Here is a 14095-nt window from a genome sequence, read left to right on the forward strand (position 1 = left end):
CCAGTCAGAGTCCAGACCTCATGTTGGATCCTTGAGGAACCTGAAGCAGGTTTATCAGAACAATGAGGTGGAACTGTCCATATGTTCAGGCTGATGGAGACCAACAGGATCGATGATGGAACTGAAGCCATGTTTTTATCATTCAGGTCTAAGAGAACGTAGAAACCTGAAGGCTGATCGTTTGTTTTATATTTTAATGAACTGACTTTGTAGGAATCTGTTTTCACTTTGACATGAAAGAGGCTTTCTTTGTAAATTCTTGACCCTGATTTATGTTGAAAGTCATCTCCTGGCGTCTCTGTGACCACATGTGTGTGATTTAAACATGACAGGGTTTCTATGTGACCAGATTGGCGTCCACACTGAGTCAGGAGGTTCCTACGTGAGCAGAATCCAGATTATTTCAGCTCCGGTTGCTTCATCTGTTAAATGAGCTTCACATGTTCTCCTCCGGATCCCCGGAGACCTCAGCCTCCACATCCCGACTCGTTCTGCTCCGTGCTCATCTCTCCGGGCTGTAAAGCGACGGCGGGCCGACCCGTGTGGCTTCCTGCTCTTAAGCAGGCGGCGCTGGCGGAGATGGAGGCCATAAAGCAGCTCAGAGAACAACGGGCCGTCCGGCGGGGCGGGGCCGGCCTGCTGAGCTCAGCATCTCCTGCTGCCGGAGGCGACTCAGCAGCTCCTCGGGTCGGCAGCTTTCATGGGCTGTAAATCACCGAGAGGCTTCCAGGCAAACGGAGCGCGAATTAAAACACATCTCAGGGAAGAGAAACGAGAGTCAACAGCCAGCAGGCGGGTTAACGGAAACCACCACAGAAGAAGAGACGAAGGAGCTGCAAACAAAGCATCTGTGACGATGCAGAGCTCAGTGGACGTGATCGATCATTATTAAACGACCTGCTTATAATAAAGGCAGAGAAAAAGGGTTTATGTTTAATTTAACCAGTTTAGATAGAACTCAGGTTGGACCGGGCCTTAAACATGTCAGGACGTCTGGTATCAGTCCATCATTACTGCTGATATCAGAATGTTTTATTATAACAAGATAAATTTAAGGATTTTAGTCCACATTTTTAAACATTAGAAGCCAAATACTTTAAATGTTGATACTAAAGATGCTTTGATCAAGTTTTTCTGTTAAAGAAATCATTTAGAAAAGAAAGAAAAACCGTAAATCTGACACCAAGGATACCGTAACGAATCCTGCTAACGGTTAGCAGCGTTAGCGTCTAGCGAATAGCAGCGTTAGCAGCGTTAGCAGCGAAGACGACGGCAGAGACCCTGCATCGGCGCTTGTTGTTAAATATTTTTACGCTACGTACCGTCGAAAACAGCATATCAGCCCGATCTGCAGCATAACGGGCCGTCATGACGCTGGACAGAACCCTGATCTGGACTGTTATAAAAATAATAAAAACTGTTAAACTATGAAAACATTGACAAATAACTGTAAATAATGATATTTTTAAACCTACTTAGTACATGTGAAGCTAGAAATTACTGTTTGTAAACGTGCTGATGTTCAATGAGGACGTTATTTATGGTTTGGGCGTGTTGTTTTTGTTGTTTTTTATTGCCAACGTGACGCAGCTGCTTCAACAAAACAGTAAAAATCTGTAAAATGTTGGTCATTTGTTATGAAACATCCATCTTTGTTCGTGCACAAGCTCCTAAAGACCCGTATTCTCTACATGATGTCAGTGAACGTATCGCAGACCAGTTGCAGTACCTGGTTGCTCCACCAGGTGGAGACCAGAGGAGGCGTCGCTCAGACTACAGCTCATGGTGGCAGCAGAGAGCATTGTGGGAGTTTAGCTAGCAAGTATCGAAGTGGTTTCAAATCATTTTGGTACAATTTCTAAGTAATTTTTTTGACAAGTTTTAAGTAATTTTAGACAAAAGTTTCATCATTTTCAGGATTTTTCTTTCAGGACAATTAAATTCTGAGAAAATATGAACAAGTCTTGAAGATTTTAGACTAATTCTGAGTCGTTCTGGAGACACGTCAAGATGTTTTAGTCCAGTTTTTGAGTTCAGCTGTAGTACCTGGTTGTTCCAGCAGGGGGAGCCTCTCACTGTTTAACCCTGTAGAGACCAGAGGAGGCGTCACTCAGACTCCAGAGAGCATTCTGGACCATCACAGAGACTCTGAGGAGGTTCATGACTTAGAACCAGAACTGCTGTAAACAATCTGGACTCGAGCATCAATAAAAACTAGCAAACACATTCTTCCACCAGTTTTCTGATAAAACGTGAACCGACTGATACGCATCGCTATCGTTTCACCGCTAACTCCTAACCAAACTTAAACGTGATGGAAACGTCTGTTCATCGCCAGCGTTTCAGACCAGCGTAGGAACGTGACCTGATGTTATCTCACCAGCTTCCATCCCTGAGACAACGTTACAGGTGACTGCTGCAGCTGCTGCTGGACGGAAAATGGGTCAGACCGGGTTTGAATTTTTAAAATCTCTGAACGTGTTGGTGTGGAGGGAAGCTGGAGGTTGTAGAGCTGCTTCTGGTCGGTCACACGTCCAACAGCAACACAAAACAGACGTGCTACGTTGTTATGTTGTTGTTGTTTATCTGGTCTCTGATGGTTTGATAAACAGTCGAACCTGATGGAGACTGTTGGATTTAACTTATTTCACTGAATGTTCGACTGTTTGAGGGAGAAAACTGCAGCAAAGAGACACAAAATGATGCAAAACCAGCTTCAATAGGAGCAAAACGACGACAAAAAGCGAAACAAACGACAACGAGACACAAAAGGCAGAAGAAGCTCAATCAGCACAAACCACCTGGTCGACGCTCAGAACGAATTCTAGAAACACAAACCAGCAAAAGAAGAGACGCAGAATGAAACCAGCAGATTTAAAACCAACTACAAAGAGACATGAAATGATCAGAAGCAGAACCAAACTGAACCCGTCTTACCGGATCTGAGCGACCAGACGAACATTAACGGTGATAAAACCCAAACCGTCCTGACGAAGCAGCTCGACGTCTGATCATCGATCGCCTCTGATCGACGGATCAGCGGGACCACAGCGACGTCTGATCCAGATAAACCGGTCCTGATTCTGAGCTAATGAACTCATGGCATCGACCCGCTGCAGCATCGACTCCAGAAACTCTGAGACCTCGTTAACGAAGGTCAATTAGCTGCAGCTGAGATGGTCTGAGGTCCAGCTGACGGAGCAGCGACATGAAAACATCCAGAACAACCTGCTCAGACTGAAGGCTTCATGTGAACATAAAGAATCTCTGATAACACGTTAGTTCAGGGAAACGCTTGTTTAGTTCACTGGGGGACAAAAAAAGAAGAAAAAAGTAGAAAACTTTGCAGCAAGTTCGCCAGAAAAATACATAAAAAATGGTTGAATAATGTGACATTTAGAAACTGCAAAAATAACAGCAAACATCTGAAACATCAGGTTTTATTTCCCTGATTAAAAAACAGTACAACAGTAACTTTACAGCCACATGTTGGGAAGAAACGTGAGATGTTTTGGTGCCACTGATTGTATTTAAAGGAAACTTTAACCCAGACTGAAGGAAAATCTTCTGTTCATGTGATAAATTCTCTCAAAGCTGCAGCTCGTTCATCAGCATCACATCAACGAAGCTGAAGAGCTGAAACCTGCAGAGCTTCAGAGGCTTTAAAGCAGCAAAACAACAACATCATCATCATCATCATCATCATCACTGTCTGCTGCAGCTACATCAGCTCTAAGTGAGCTCCAGGAGGTGAAGCTCTCAGCGACCACAAACCTCCGTCTCAGAGTGTTTTTCCACATTAAGGAAGCAGACGAGTGATTCCATCTCCGGATGCACAAACATCCATTAACCGGACGGACGCAGGAAAAACTCTGCTGCACGGAAAAGTCCAATTAGACCGACAACATGTTAGCATCGAGATGAAGACGCTAGAGTTCAAATATGTTTTAAAAAATGTATATTTAATCACTGCATTGGTGAGTTCGTCGCTTATAAAGTTGACAGATTTTTAACAACAAAAACTGCAGCAATAGGGCCAGAAAAAGACATGTAAACAAACAAACAACAACAGTGGAATACTGTAAACAACCTGTAAAAAATAAAATTAGCATAAAAATAACAGTAACTATTTAGATATTTCTGATATATTTTTGCTGATTTAAACTAACAAAATACCCATCAAAAGAAAAAATAACTATTTGTAAAAATTTTCTTTATTTACAGGTTTGTTCTTTTTTTTTTACCGTCAATGTGTAATTTCTTATTTTAATTTTTTTAATACTGTAATTTTACTAAATATCATCTCTTGTTTTTTAAAAAAAACTGTAAAATTAATAGCTATAAATATACGTACCATTTTTAATATTTAACATATATAGATTTTGTTTTGCAAATATTAGTGAATTCATATTTTCTGCTGATTTACTTTAATGTAAAAAGTGTATTTTTGGTGAAATGTTCAAATTTAAATAAAAAAATAATAACAAAAATACAGATTTGTGGCATTAAGTGCAGTTTGGGCCTTTTTTTAAAAAAATATTAGCAGGTAAATTAACATTTTTTTGGTGATTAAATCAGTTATTATCTGTAACCTGCACAAACTGTGAAATCTTTGAAATAACAATAATTAGAAATTCTCCTTGAGATCAATAATCTATAAGATCACAGTTGTACGTTTCTTATTATGAAACTAATGAAACTCATTCAGCATTTATCACGTAAACTCGATGCAGGAAGTGGAAGAAGCTCAAAGTAAAAACACTCAAATAACAAGGAACTCGAAGCTTAAATTGTTTTTCATCAAGTTTGCTGTGAATCAGAGAAACTTTACGACTCGCGTGAATAAAAAACCAACACAAGCTGTTTAAAGTTCACCGACTGAACCGAAGCCAGGAAGCAGCGACTCGACTTCAGGTCGAGACTTGTTAAAAATTAAAACCAACTCTGACCCAGTTTCCAGTTCGCAGCAGATGTGGAATGAAATGCGATCCAGCAGACAGAAGCTGGTTTCCTGGATGTGCTCGTAGAAAATCAGCTGATCTGTGGTCGACTCGCTTCATCCAGATGCTGCAAACAGCTGGAAGAGACACGAACACTGTCGCAGCAGCTTTAACGCTGTTGGACGTTAATCAGAGTCCTGCTGCTAGACATTAGCATCGCTACTGGCCTGTGTTAGCATCTGAAAATACTAGCTTAGCATCATTAGCATGAGCCCCGGGTAGCTAGCTCAAGCAGAAAGACACATTTTATGTTTGTTTGTGGTCGCGTTCGTCTCTGTGAGGGTTTAGCGTTGGGTTGATTTGTTGTTTAGCGGCCGTAGCAGTGATTTAGCATCACTTTGTGGTTATTTAGCATCTTTTTCAGCTTGTTTAGCGATGGTGGAGGTTTATTGTTTGTTTGCAGTCATTTAGCTTCCGTTTAAGACGACTTAGTGTCTGTTTGTGGGTGTTTAGCGTTTCTTTGTCGTGTTTTAGAATCTGTTTGCGATCATTTAGCGTCTGTTTTAGATGATTGAGTGTCTCTGTGGTCATTTAGTGTCGATTGTGTCCATTTAGCGTCTTTTTGTGGTCATTTACCGTCACTTCGTAGTCGTTTGGCATCTCTTTGTGGCAGTTTGTGCCTGTTTGCAGTGATTTATCGTCTCTTTGTGGTCATTTAGCGTCTGTTTAAGATGATTTAGTGTCAGTTTGTGGTTGTTAGCGTGTCTCTGTGGCCATTTAGCATCTCTTAGCAGTGTTGTAGCATCTGTTTTAGATGACTTATCATCTCTTTGTGGTCATGTACCATTTATTTTTGGTCTGTTAGCATCTCTTTGCGATGATTCAGCGTCTGTTTGGGGTCGTCTAGCCGTCTGTTGAGGGGATGATTCCTGACACCAGTGACTTCTTTATGTGTCTATAATAATATACATGAAATAGATATTTGAATATATATAATTCTTATTACCTAAAACGATGTTAAAGTGTGTTATCGAGTGTTTTCTGAGGCTCCAGTTTCTCTACATGTCGATCTGTGCATCAGACGTGGGGCTGCTCAGAGACACTGATCCCACAGTGTTTGGATGTTTTACTGCCCATCAGCAGAAACACAAACACAAACTGACAAGAAACGTACACCTCAGTGTGTGTCCTCAGTCTCTCGGGTTTCTCTGTTCTGGGCAGCAGGTCACTGAATCGAGTGGATCTGATCCAGGATCAATAATCCGCTCTGTTCTGTGTTCTGTAAACAAACTGAACACTGAAACTGAACCCTGACAGGCCCCGCCCCCGTCAGTCACCGACCACCAATCAAATCACTGAAACACCTGAAGCTTAAAGTCACAAACATCCATCATGCATGTTTGGTTCTTCCACAGATTTATTAAAGACCTTCTGGAAATATGACAAAACCTGCTGAGTCATAAATACACAAACACAGAAAACACAAACTAGCAGCTGCTGCTGAGAGACGACTGGTCAGGATGGTCAAGAGTCAACCAGGAACCAGCAGGAAGCAGCTCTGGATGGACCAGAAGCTGCTGGAACACAGCTGTCAGTGTCCACAGGGTCTGACATCAACATGAGCTGAGAGGCNGAGGAGAGGAGATGAGGAAACAAGGAGACAAGGAGGGGAAATAAGGAAACAAGGAGAGGAGAGGAGGAAAGATGGAAACAAACTAGGGAACAAGGAGTGGATATGAGGAGAAGAGATTAGGAGACAAGGAGGGGGAATAAGGAAACAAGGAAAGGAAATAAGGAGATGAGGAAACAAGGATAGTAAACTAGGGAACAAGGAGAAGCGATGGGGAGAGGAAATAAGGAAGTAACCTAGGAAACAGGAAGAGGACATGAGGAGACAAGAAGAGAGGAGAGGAGGAAAAGAGAGTAAACTAGGAAACAAGGAAAGGAATCAAGGATAATAAACTAGGAGATGAGGAGATGGAATAAGGAGATAAAATAAGGAAAAAAACTAGGAAACAAGAAGACTACATGAGGAGACAAGGAAACAAGGAGAAGAGAGGAGAGGAGGTAAGGAGGAGGGTAACAGGAAAACAAGGAGAATAAATAAGGAGAGGAAAAAAGGAAACAAACCAGAAACAAAAAGAGGACATAAGGAGACGAGGAGAAGAAAGAAGGAGAGGAGAGGAGAGGAGGAAGGAGAGAGCAAAGGAGGAAAGATGGAAATAAACTAGGGAACAAGGAGTGGATATGAGGAGACAAGGAGGGGAAATAAGGAAACAAAATTAACAAGGAGGCAGGAGATGAAATGAGAAGAGGAAGGAAGGTTGAAAATGAACAAGGAAACAAGGAGAGGAACTAAGGAGTGGAGATTGGGAAAGAAGCAGAATACACGAGGAAACAAGGAGAGAAGGAAGAAAGGAAATAAACTAGGAAACAAAGACAGGAAACGAGAAGAGTAGATGAGAAGGAAAAGAGAATTAACTAGGACACATTAGAGGAGAGGACTGAAGAAGGAGAAGATATTAGGAAACAAAGCAACGGAATAAGGAGAGGAAAGGACAACAAACTAGGGAACAAGGAGAGTAAACTAGGAAACTATCCTGGAACATCATCAGGTCCAGCAATGATTCCTGTCTGTAGTTCAGTCATATTTATCTGCTTTTACATTCATTTCTACACGACATGAGTCTAATAATTATAAATCCAATTATCCATCATGTCAATCTGTAAAGATAATTATCGTCATTGTTTTTGTTTTCATTCTGTTTTTTTACATTCTGATTGGCTTCTATCTCGTTTTTATCTCAAATCATCAGGTGGCTTCTGCTCGACCTTCTCTGATTCGATTCAAAGTCTTTCATCATAAACCTAAACACTTTTCTTTTGCGTGATCGATCCTTTTTTTCTGTTAAATTTTGCCCATCAACTGACTTTCTGCTGTTTTTTTTTTTCTCCACACATTAAAATTGGCGGCTGTTTGAACAACAATATCTCTGGAACCATTACAGATAAAAGCCTGAAAATTTCACTGGTGGTTCTCATCACATCATTGGTTTAAATCCTGAAATATCGGACGAGTAGGTTTAATAATCTCAGAATGTGGGTGAGTTGAAGTATGAGGAAAAAAACCTGAACAAGTTGTGAAAAATTGTTGAGCTCATGAACAAGAAAACAACTGATGATGGAGAAGTCGACTCTTTTCTGAGCTGCAGGTCACAATAATACAAAACCAAACCTCTAACTGNATAATAAACTCTTGAAGTATTACAGATCAGCTGTAGTACCTGATTGTACCACCAGGGGGCATCTTACCGTGTAATATTTTAGCAACCAGGTGTGCCGGCAAACAAAACGCATTTTGAGTTTGAGTTTTAGCCAGCACCACGACAAAGTGTTACGCGATGCTTAAATAGTCACTTAAATAAATTGACTAACTTGAAAAAATGGTAGATTTATTCGATAGGAAATAGTCATAAGTGGGTTTTTTTAACCACTGATCTCATCTGAGTCATTTAATATCCAGTATCTGTCTAACATGAATGCTTATGTTAGCTTCTTTTACTTACCTAGCGCTATAATAGCAAGTTAGCATGCTAGCTAACGAAACTGTGCAGCTGGAGTTCCATTAGATACTCTAGTAAACATTTCTGCAACCTTTAAATCCTTAACAAATTAATGTTTTTGCACATGAAATACATAATAAATCAAGAAATAAATTGACAGGAAATTGATCATTTTGTAAAATCCAGCAAAAACACCTGAAGCTAATCTAAAGATCATGACTGTTGGAACAAGTGTCCTTTCATGTTCTTGTCATTTGCACACTGATTGGTTTAAGCAGAAGCTGCTTTTAAACTTATTTTAGGAAAAGGTTCATGTGAAACAGTGGAAACACTTGATTGAAGTGCATTTATGTGTTCCCTCAGTGCATGCTGGGAGGATTACCGACATGTGATCACATGACCAGCGCTCAGCCAATCAGCTGAGTGATCAATATGTTTGGTTCGGCGTCCTGCAGGATCGTTTCCACGTCCTCGTACATCGGAGCGGCTCTGCCTTCGTCTGGGCAGCGACAGCAGAGTGTGGACGGCAGCATATGTTTGGGTTTATATTTGGAGGGAGATGGACGGTGTCCTGTTGGCACGGCAACCGCTCTGATGGCGGCGAGGAGGAACTGAGCGCGAGCAGAACGCAGCAGGAAACAGAGGGACGGAGGGACGGGAACAGGTGGAGGACAGGTGGAGGGACGACAGGAAGCTGGACGGAGAGAGAGAGAGGAGACGAGGAAACAAGGAGAGGAGAGGAGGAAAGATGGAATAAACTAGGGAAGGAGGAGGAGTGGACATGAGGAGAGGAGANCCTGACTGGAACCATCCAGAACCTGTGGACTGATGAAGGAACAAGTCTGAGTCAGAAAGACGACGAGTTTAGTTGAACTACAGCGGTTCTGTCCAGAGGAGTCAGAGATGGACCAGAAGCTGGTGGACGGAACCAGAAGAACATGGAACCACATGTTAGAACATGATGCTGCCACCTCCATGCTGGATGGGAGGTTTGGTGTTCTCTGGGTTAAAGGCCTCAGCTTCTGTCCTCTACTGGGTCCAATGAGTGGATCAGATGGTTCTGATTAAACTGGATCAGAGCAGCTGGAGTCGATCAGGAGGTCATGAAGCTAAGATCAAACTTCTACATCATCAAACTGATCATTCAGGTTGCTGTTTATTTATGACTCAGCAGGTTTCGTTTTATTTCCAGAAGACTTTTAATAAATCTATGAAAGAACCAAAATTAATGATTTTGCTTTTGTGACAAAGATTAGATTCTAGAAAGTTCAGCTCTACAGGAGTCATGGACCTCCTGACTGGACTAAACTTTATCTCCTGCTGTCTGCAGCGTCTCGGTCCTTCTTGAACTCGTCTTCCTCTCGCCTCCCAGTCGAGGCGTTTTGAAGCTGCTGATGCTACAGCAGAGCTCTGACTCACGGCCGCCTTTAGCTCCTCGTTCTGAAGCACAGCAGACGTTTTTCTGGCTCCAGCGCCGTTTAAAGCGCCGCAGACAGAAATACATCCAGGACGGATTAAGTCTGACTGCCGGGGCCACATCTGGAGGAGCGTCACCACATCCAGATGTTGTAAAGGTGTAAACGTCTGCACTGCAGCACAGGAACGTTTAATCTGACGTCCACAGACCAGCTCCCTCCACTAATCACTGCTCGACAGGATTATTAATCTGTGCATCGGATCAGAGGGAACGCGGTGTTTCTGATCGGACGGACCCGAGCGCGTTAAGAATTCACGTCTTATCTCAAGGTGCTCAGGTCCTTGTTCCACGATGCAGCAGCTTGTAAATAACAGCACGCTTTCAGAGGAACTTTCTCTGCAGCCGCATTTCAGGACGGAAACCTGCAGCCTGCGACATGAGATCATCAGAAAAGAGAGAGATCGTCCACACATGAGCTGAACAGGCAGATACGAGCTGCTGCTGCTGAATCACTCTTAACCCTCCGAGCTCCAGGCAGCAGCTGGTGGATGTTTGCTTTGCTCCCGTCTCGTTTCCGTCTGCAACATAAAGTCCTGGAGCTCCGAGGAAACAGAAGAACATGAAGAAGGAGAAAGAATGATCAAGAATGTACCGTGTACTGTTATGGAAAGATGTTCCACCATCAGCTGGATGGATCTCCAACAACCTGCTCCTCTGTTCACTGGTTCTGCTGCATTTATTTTCCTGTTGTTGCCACAGTAACAAAAAAAAATGTCTGAAATGACCCAAAACTTGCCGAAACTGACTCAAGAATTATTAAAGACACCTCAAAAATGGTGCAAAATTACTCAAAACTAGTTCAAAATGACAATTTGTGAGTCTCTACGGACCAGTTTTAGTCCAATCTTGAGTCTCCATGCTGCATTTATTTTGTTAATCCAGTATATATTCTTGTTTTTGGCGCCTAAAATCATCTAAAATGATTTGAAACTTGTCCAAATTAACATTAAATTGTCCAAAAACGAGTCAAAAATGGTTCAAAATAACTTAAAAACTGCTCACAATGGCCTAAAACCAGTTTGAAATGACTCAAGACTTGTTCAAAATGACCATTTCTGAGTCATAGCAGACCATTTGAATCATTTTGGACACGTTTTAGTCCAGTTTAGAGTCTCTGCTCATCAGATGTAGGAAGATGTTCCTCCATCAGCTGGATGGATCTCCAACAACCTGCTCCTCTGTTCACTGGTTCTGAGCCGTGCTGCTTTTATTTTATTGATTTCTCGGCCTCCAGTCGTCCAAATTTATTTGAAACTTGACCAAATTAACATTAAATGGTCCAAAAATTAGACAAAAATGGTCCAAAATAACTTGAAAACTGCACAAAATGACCTCAAAATGACCCAAAAGTAGTTAGAATTGACCATTTTTGAGTCATTACAGACAATTTGAGTCATTTTGAACCGTTTTTAGTCCAGTTTTGAGTCTCTGCTCATCAGGAAGATGTTCCACCATCACCTGTAGAACTGGTTCTGATCCATGCTGCATTTATTTACTGATCCAGGAGGTTGGCTTAATGCCCATCAGTTATTTTTGGTGGATTTTTTGAACAATGAGTGCAAAATAAACCGTTTGTGACTAAATGTCTCCATTTTAAGCTTAAATTTCGTCACAGTTTCTGGTGAGATTTTAAATTCTAGACGAGTAGTTTGAGGACCGTTGGAAAGGCGGATGATTCTTTCAGGGTTTGTTGTGTTTTTACAGTTTCTTGCTGGTAAATGGTGTCATTTATATGTTCAGAGGTGCTGGTCTAATCCTGAGGTGTTCAACACACTCTGCAGCTCCTGAACCTGATATCAGAGAGAAGACAGCCGACGCCTTTAAACACACAAACCTGTGAGACAAGAGTCTGCTGGACGTGAACCTGAAACCCTCCTGAAGCCACCAGAGATCCAGAACTGGTGTTAAGTATAAAATAATCTGCAATCTGAAGCCGGATCCTGTCGAGTTTTTCAGCTCAGTGCTGCAGAGAGCAGTAGTTATTAAGGGGACATGAGCTCCTGATGACCTCAAAGGAAAACAATCTGGATCCACGATGAGATCTGAGCTCGCTCACAAACAGCTCAAATGTTTGGTTGTTTTTCTGTAACTGTGACTTCCTAGAAAACGACATTATCGAGTTATTCTGGGCAGTTTGTTTACGTCAGATGATCAGGTTTCTAACAGAGCTCTGAGTGCAGGAGACGTTTTCCAGAAGCTAAAAACAACCGATGAGAAGCTTTTCTGTTTGTTTTTTTTACATAATAGGACAAGAAAGACGAGGAACAGGAACACATGAACCTGCTCAGCGAGGAGCCATCTGTTTGAAATCTGGTTGAAAGCGAAGCCGAGATGCCGGCGTCGTCCAGATAAACAGCAAAAGGACGAAACCGCTCAGAAGCCCAAAGATGTGATTCAGCTCAGAGCCGTGAGTCAGCGGCAGCATCGGACCGAGCTCGAGCTAAATCCGTCCAAAGTGACTCAAAAACTCGCTCGAACTCACTAAAACTTGTCCAAAGTGTTCTACTGCTCATCAAAACCACTGAAGATACGACAATGTTGGGCAAGTTCTGGTCCAGCTTAGAGTCTCTGATCATCAGAAAGATGTTCCTCCATCATGTAGGAAGATGTTCCTCCATCATGTAGGAAGATGTTCCTCCATCATGTAGGAAGATGTTCCTCCATCAGCTGGATGGATCTCCAACAACCTGCTCCTCTGTTCTCTGGTTCTGATCCATTTATTTATTGATCCAGTTGGCTGGATTTTCCTTCAATTTATTTTTATTTGTCCAGGATGATTTGAAATTTGTCCAAACCGACTCAACAACGTCTGAAATGAACCTAAACAAGTTAAATCTGTCAGAAGCGACTCCAGTCATTGGGTTTATTCACCTACAGCCAGGTCTGCTTTGTAGTTATTTTTATGTAAAGACCTGGATAAAGTCCTGACTTCTGGTCACGTGACTGGATTCAGACCAATCAGCAGCGACTCCATCACGTCTGTAGCTTCAGATAAACAAAAACAAACAAACAGCTCAGCGGCTGGAGGCAGCATCGAACCAGCAGCAGGTCCTCCCACAACTACAGCTCCCAGGATGCACCACTCTGCCTGTCTGTCCCTGGACCACCTGTTTCACCTCACTGTCCTCCTGTCTGTCTGTCTAACCTATAATCTGTCTCTCTGCTGGTCCCACCTCCTGTCCAGGTGTCACAAGCAGACAGACAGGTTCTCCTGATGTCCTCTAGTCTCTTGTCTGTTCGAGTCTCACACCCGTCTGTCCTCCTGTCTGTCTGTCTTACTTATAATCTGTCTCTCTGCTGGTCCCACCTCCTGTCCAGGTGTCCTGTTGTTTTGTTCTGTCAGACAGACAGGTCCTCTAGTCTCCCAGACCTCCAACTGTCTCTCTCCACCCTCTATTCTGTCCCTGTCTCACATGTCTTTGTCAAACCTACTTCCTGTCTGTCTCTCCGTCAGTCTCACCTCCTGTCCAGGTGTCACAAGCAGACAGACAGGTTCACCTGATGTCTCTCTGGTCTCCTGTCTGTCTCTCTGTCCTCCCGTCTGTCCCTGTATGAGTCAAATATCTGTCTCACCTCCTGTCCAGGTGTCCTGTTGCCTAGTTTTCACAGGTTCTCCTGATGTCCTCTAGTCTCCTGTCTGTCTCTCATCCACTTGTCGACCATCCTATTAGTCCATATCTGTCTCTCTGTCCAGTGATCTGTCTGTCTCTCTATCATCCTATCTGTCAGGTCACCTGTCTTTCTCTCTGTCCTGTTGTCCGTCCTCGGTCCCTGTTCTGGTCTTATATCAGTCCTACCCGTCTGTCTCTCTGTCTTATCATCTGTCTGTCTTTCAGCTTCCTGTCAAATGTCATATGTGTCCATAACCCTGGTTGTCTGTCTCTCAGCCGTCCTATCAGTCCATATCTGTCTCTCTGTCCTGTGTCCTTATGCTGCTGTTCTAGTCTCACCTCATTGTCTCCTGTCTATCTGTCCTCCTCCTGTCTGTCAACCTCCCTGTCTGACTTCCTGTCTCTCTCTCTGACTTCCTGTCTGTCTCTCTCTGTCCCTGAACAAGTCAAGTATCTGTCTCACCCCACTGTCGTCTGTCTCCCTGTCCTCCCACCTGTCTGTCT

This window comes from Stegastes partitus, unplaced genomic scaffold, assembly GCF_000690725.1.
Source record: "Stegastes partitus isolate 25-593 unplaced genomic scaffold, Stegastes_partitus-1.0.2 Scaffold491, whole genome shotgun sequence".
Lineage (NCBI taxonomy): Eukaryota > Metazoa > Chordata > Actinopteri > Pomacentridae > Stegastes > Stegastes partitus.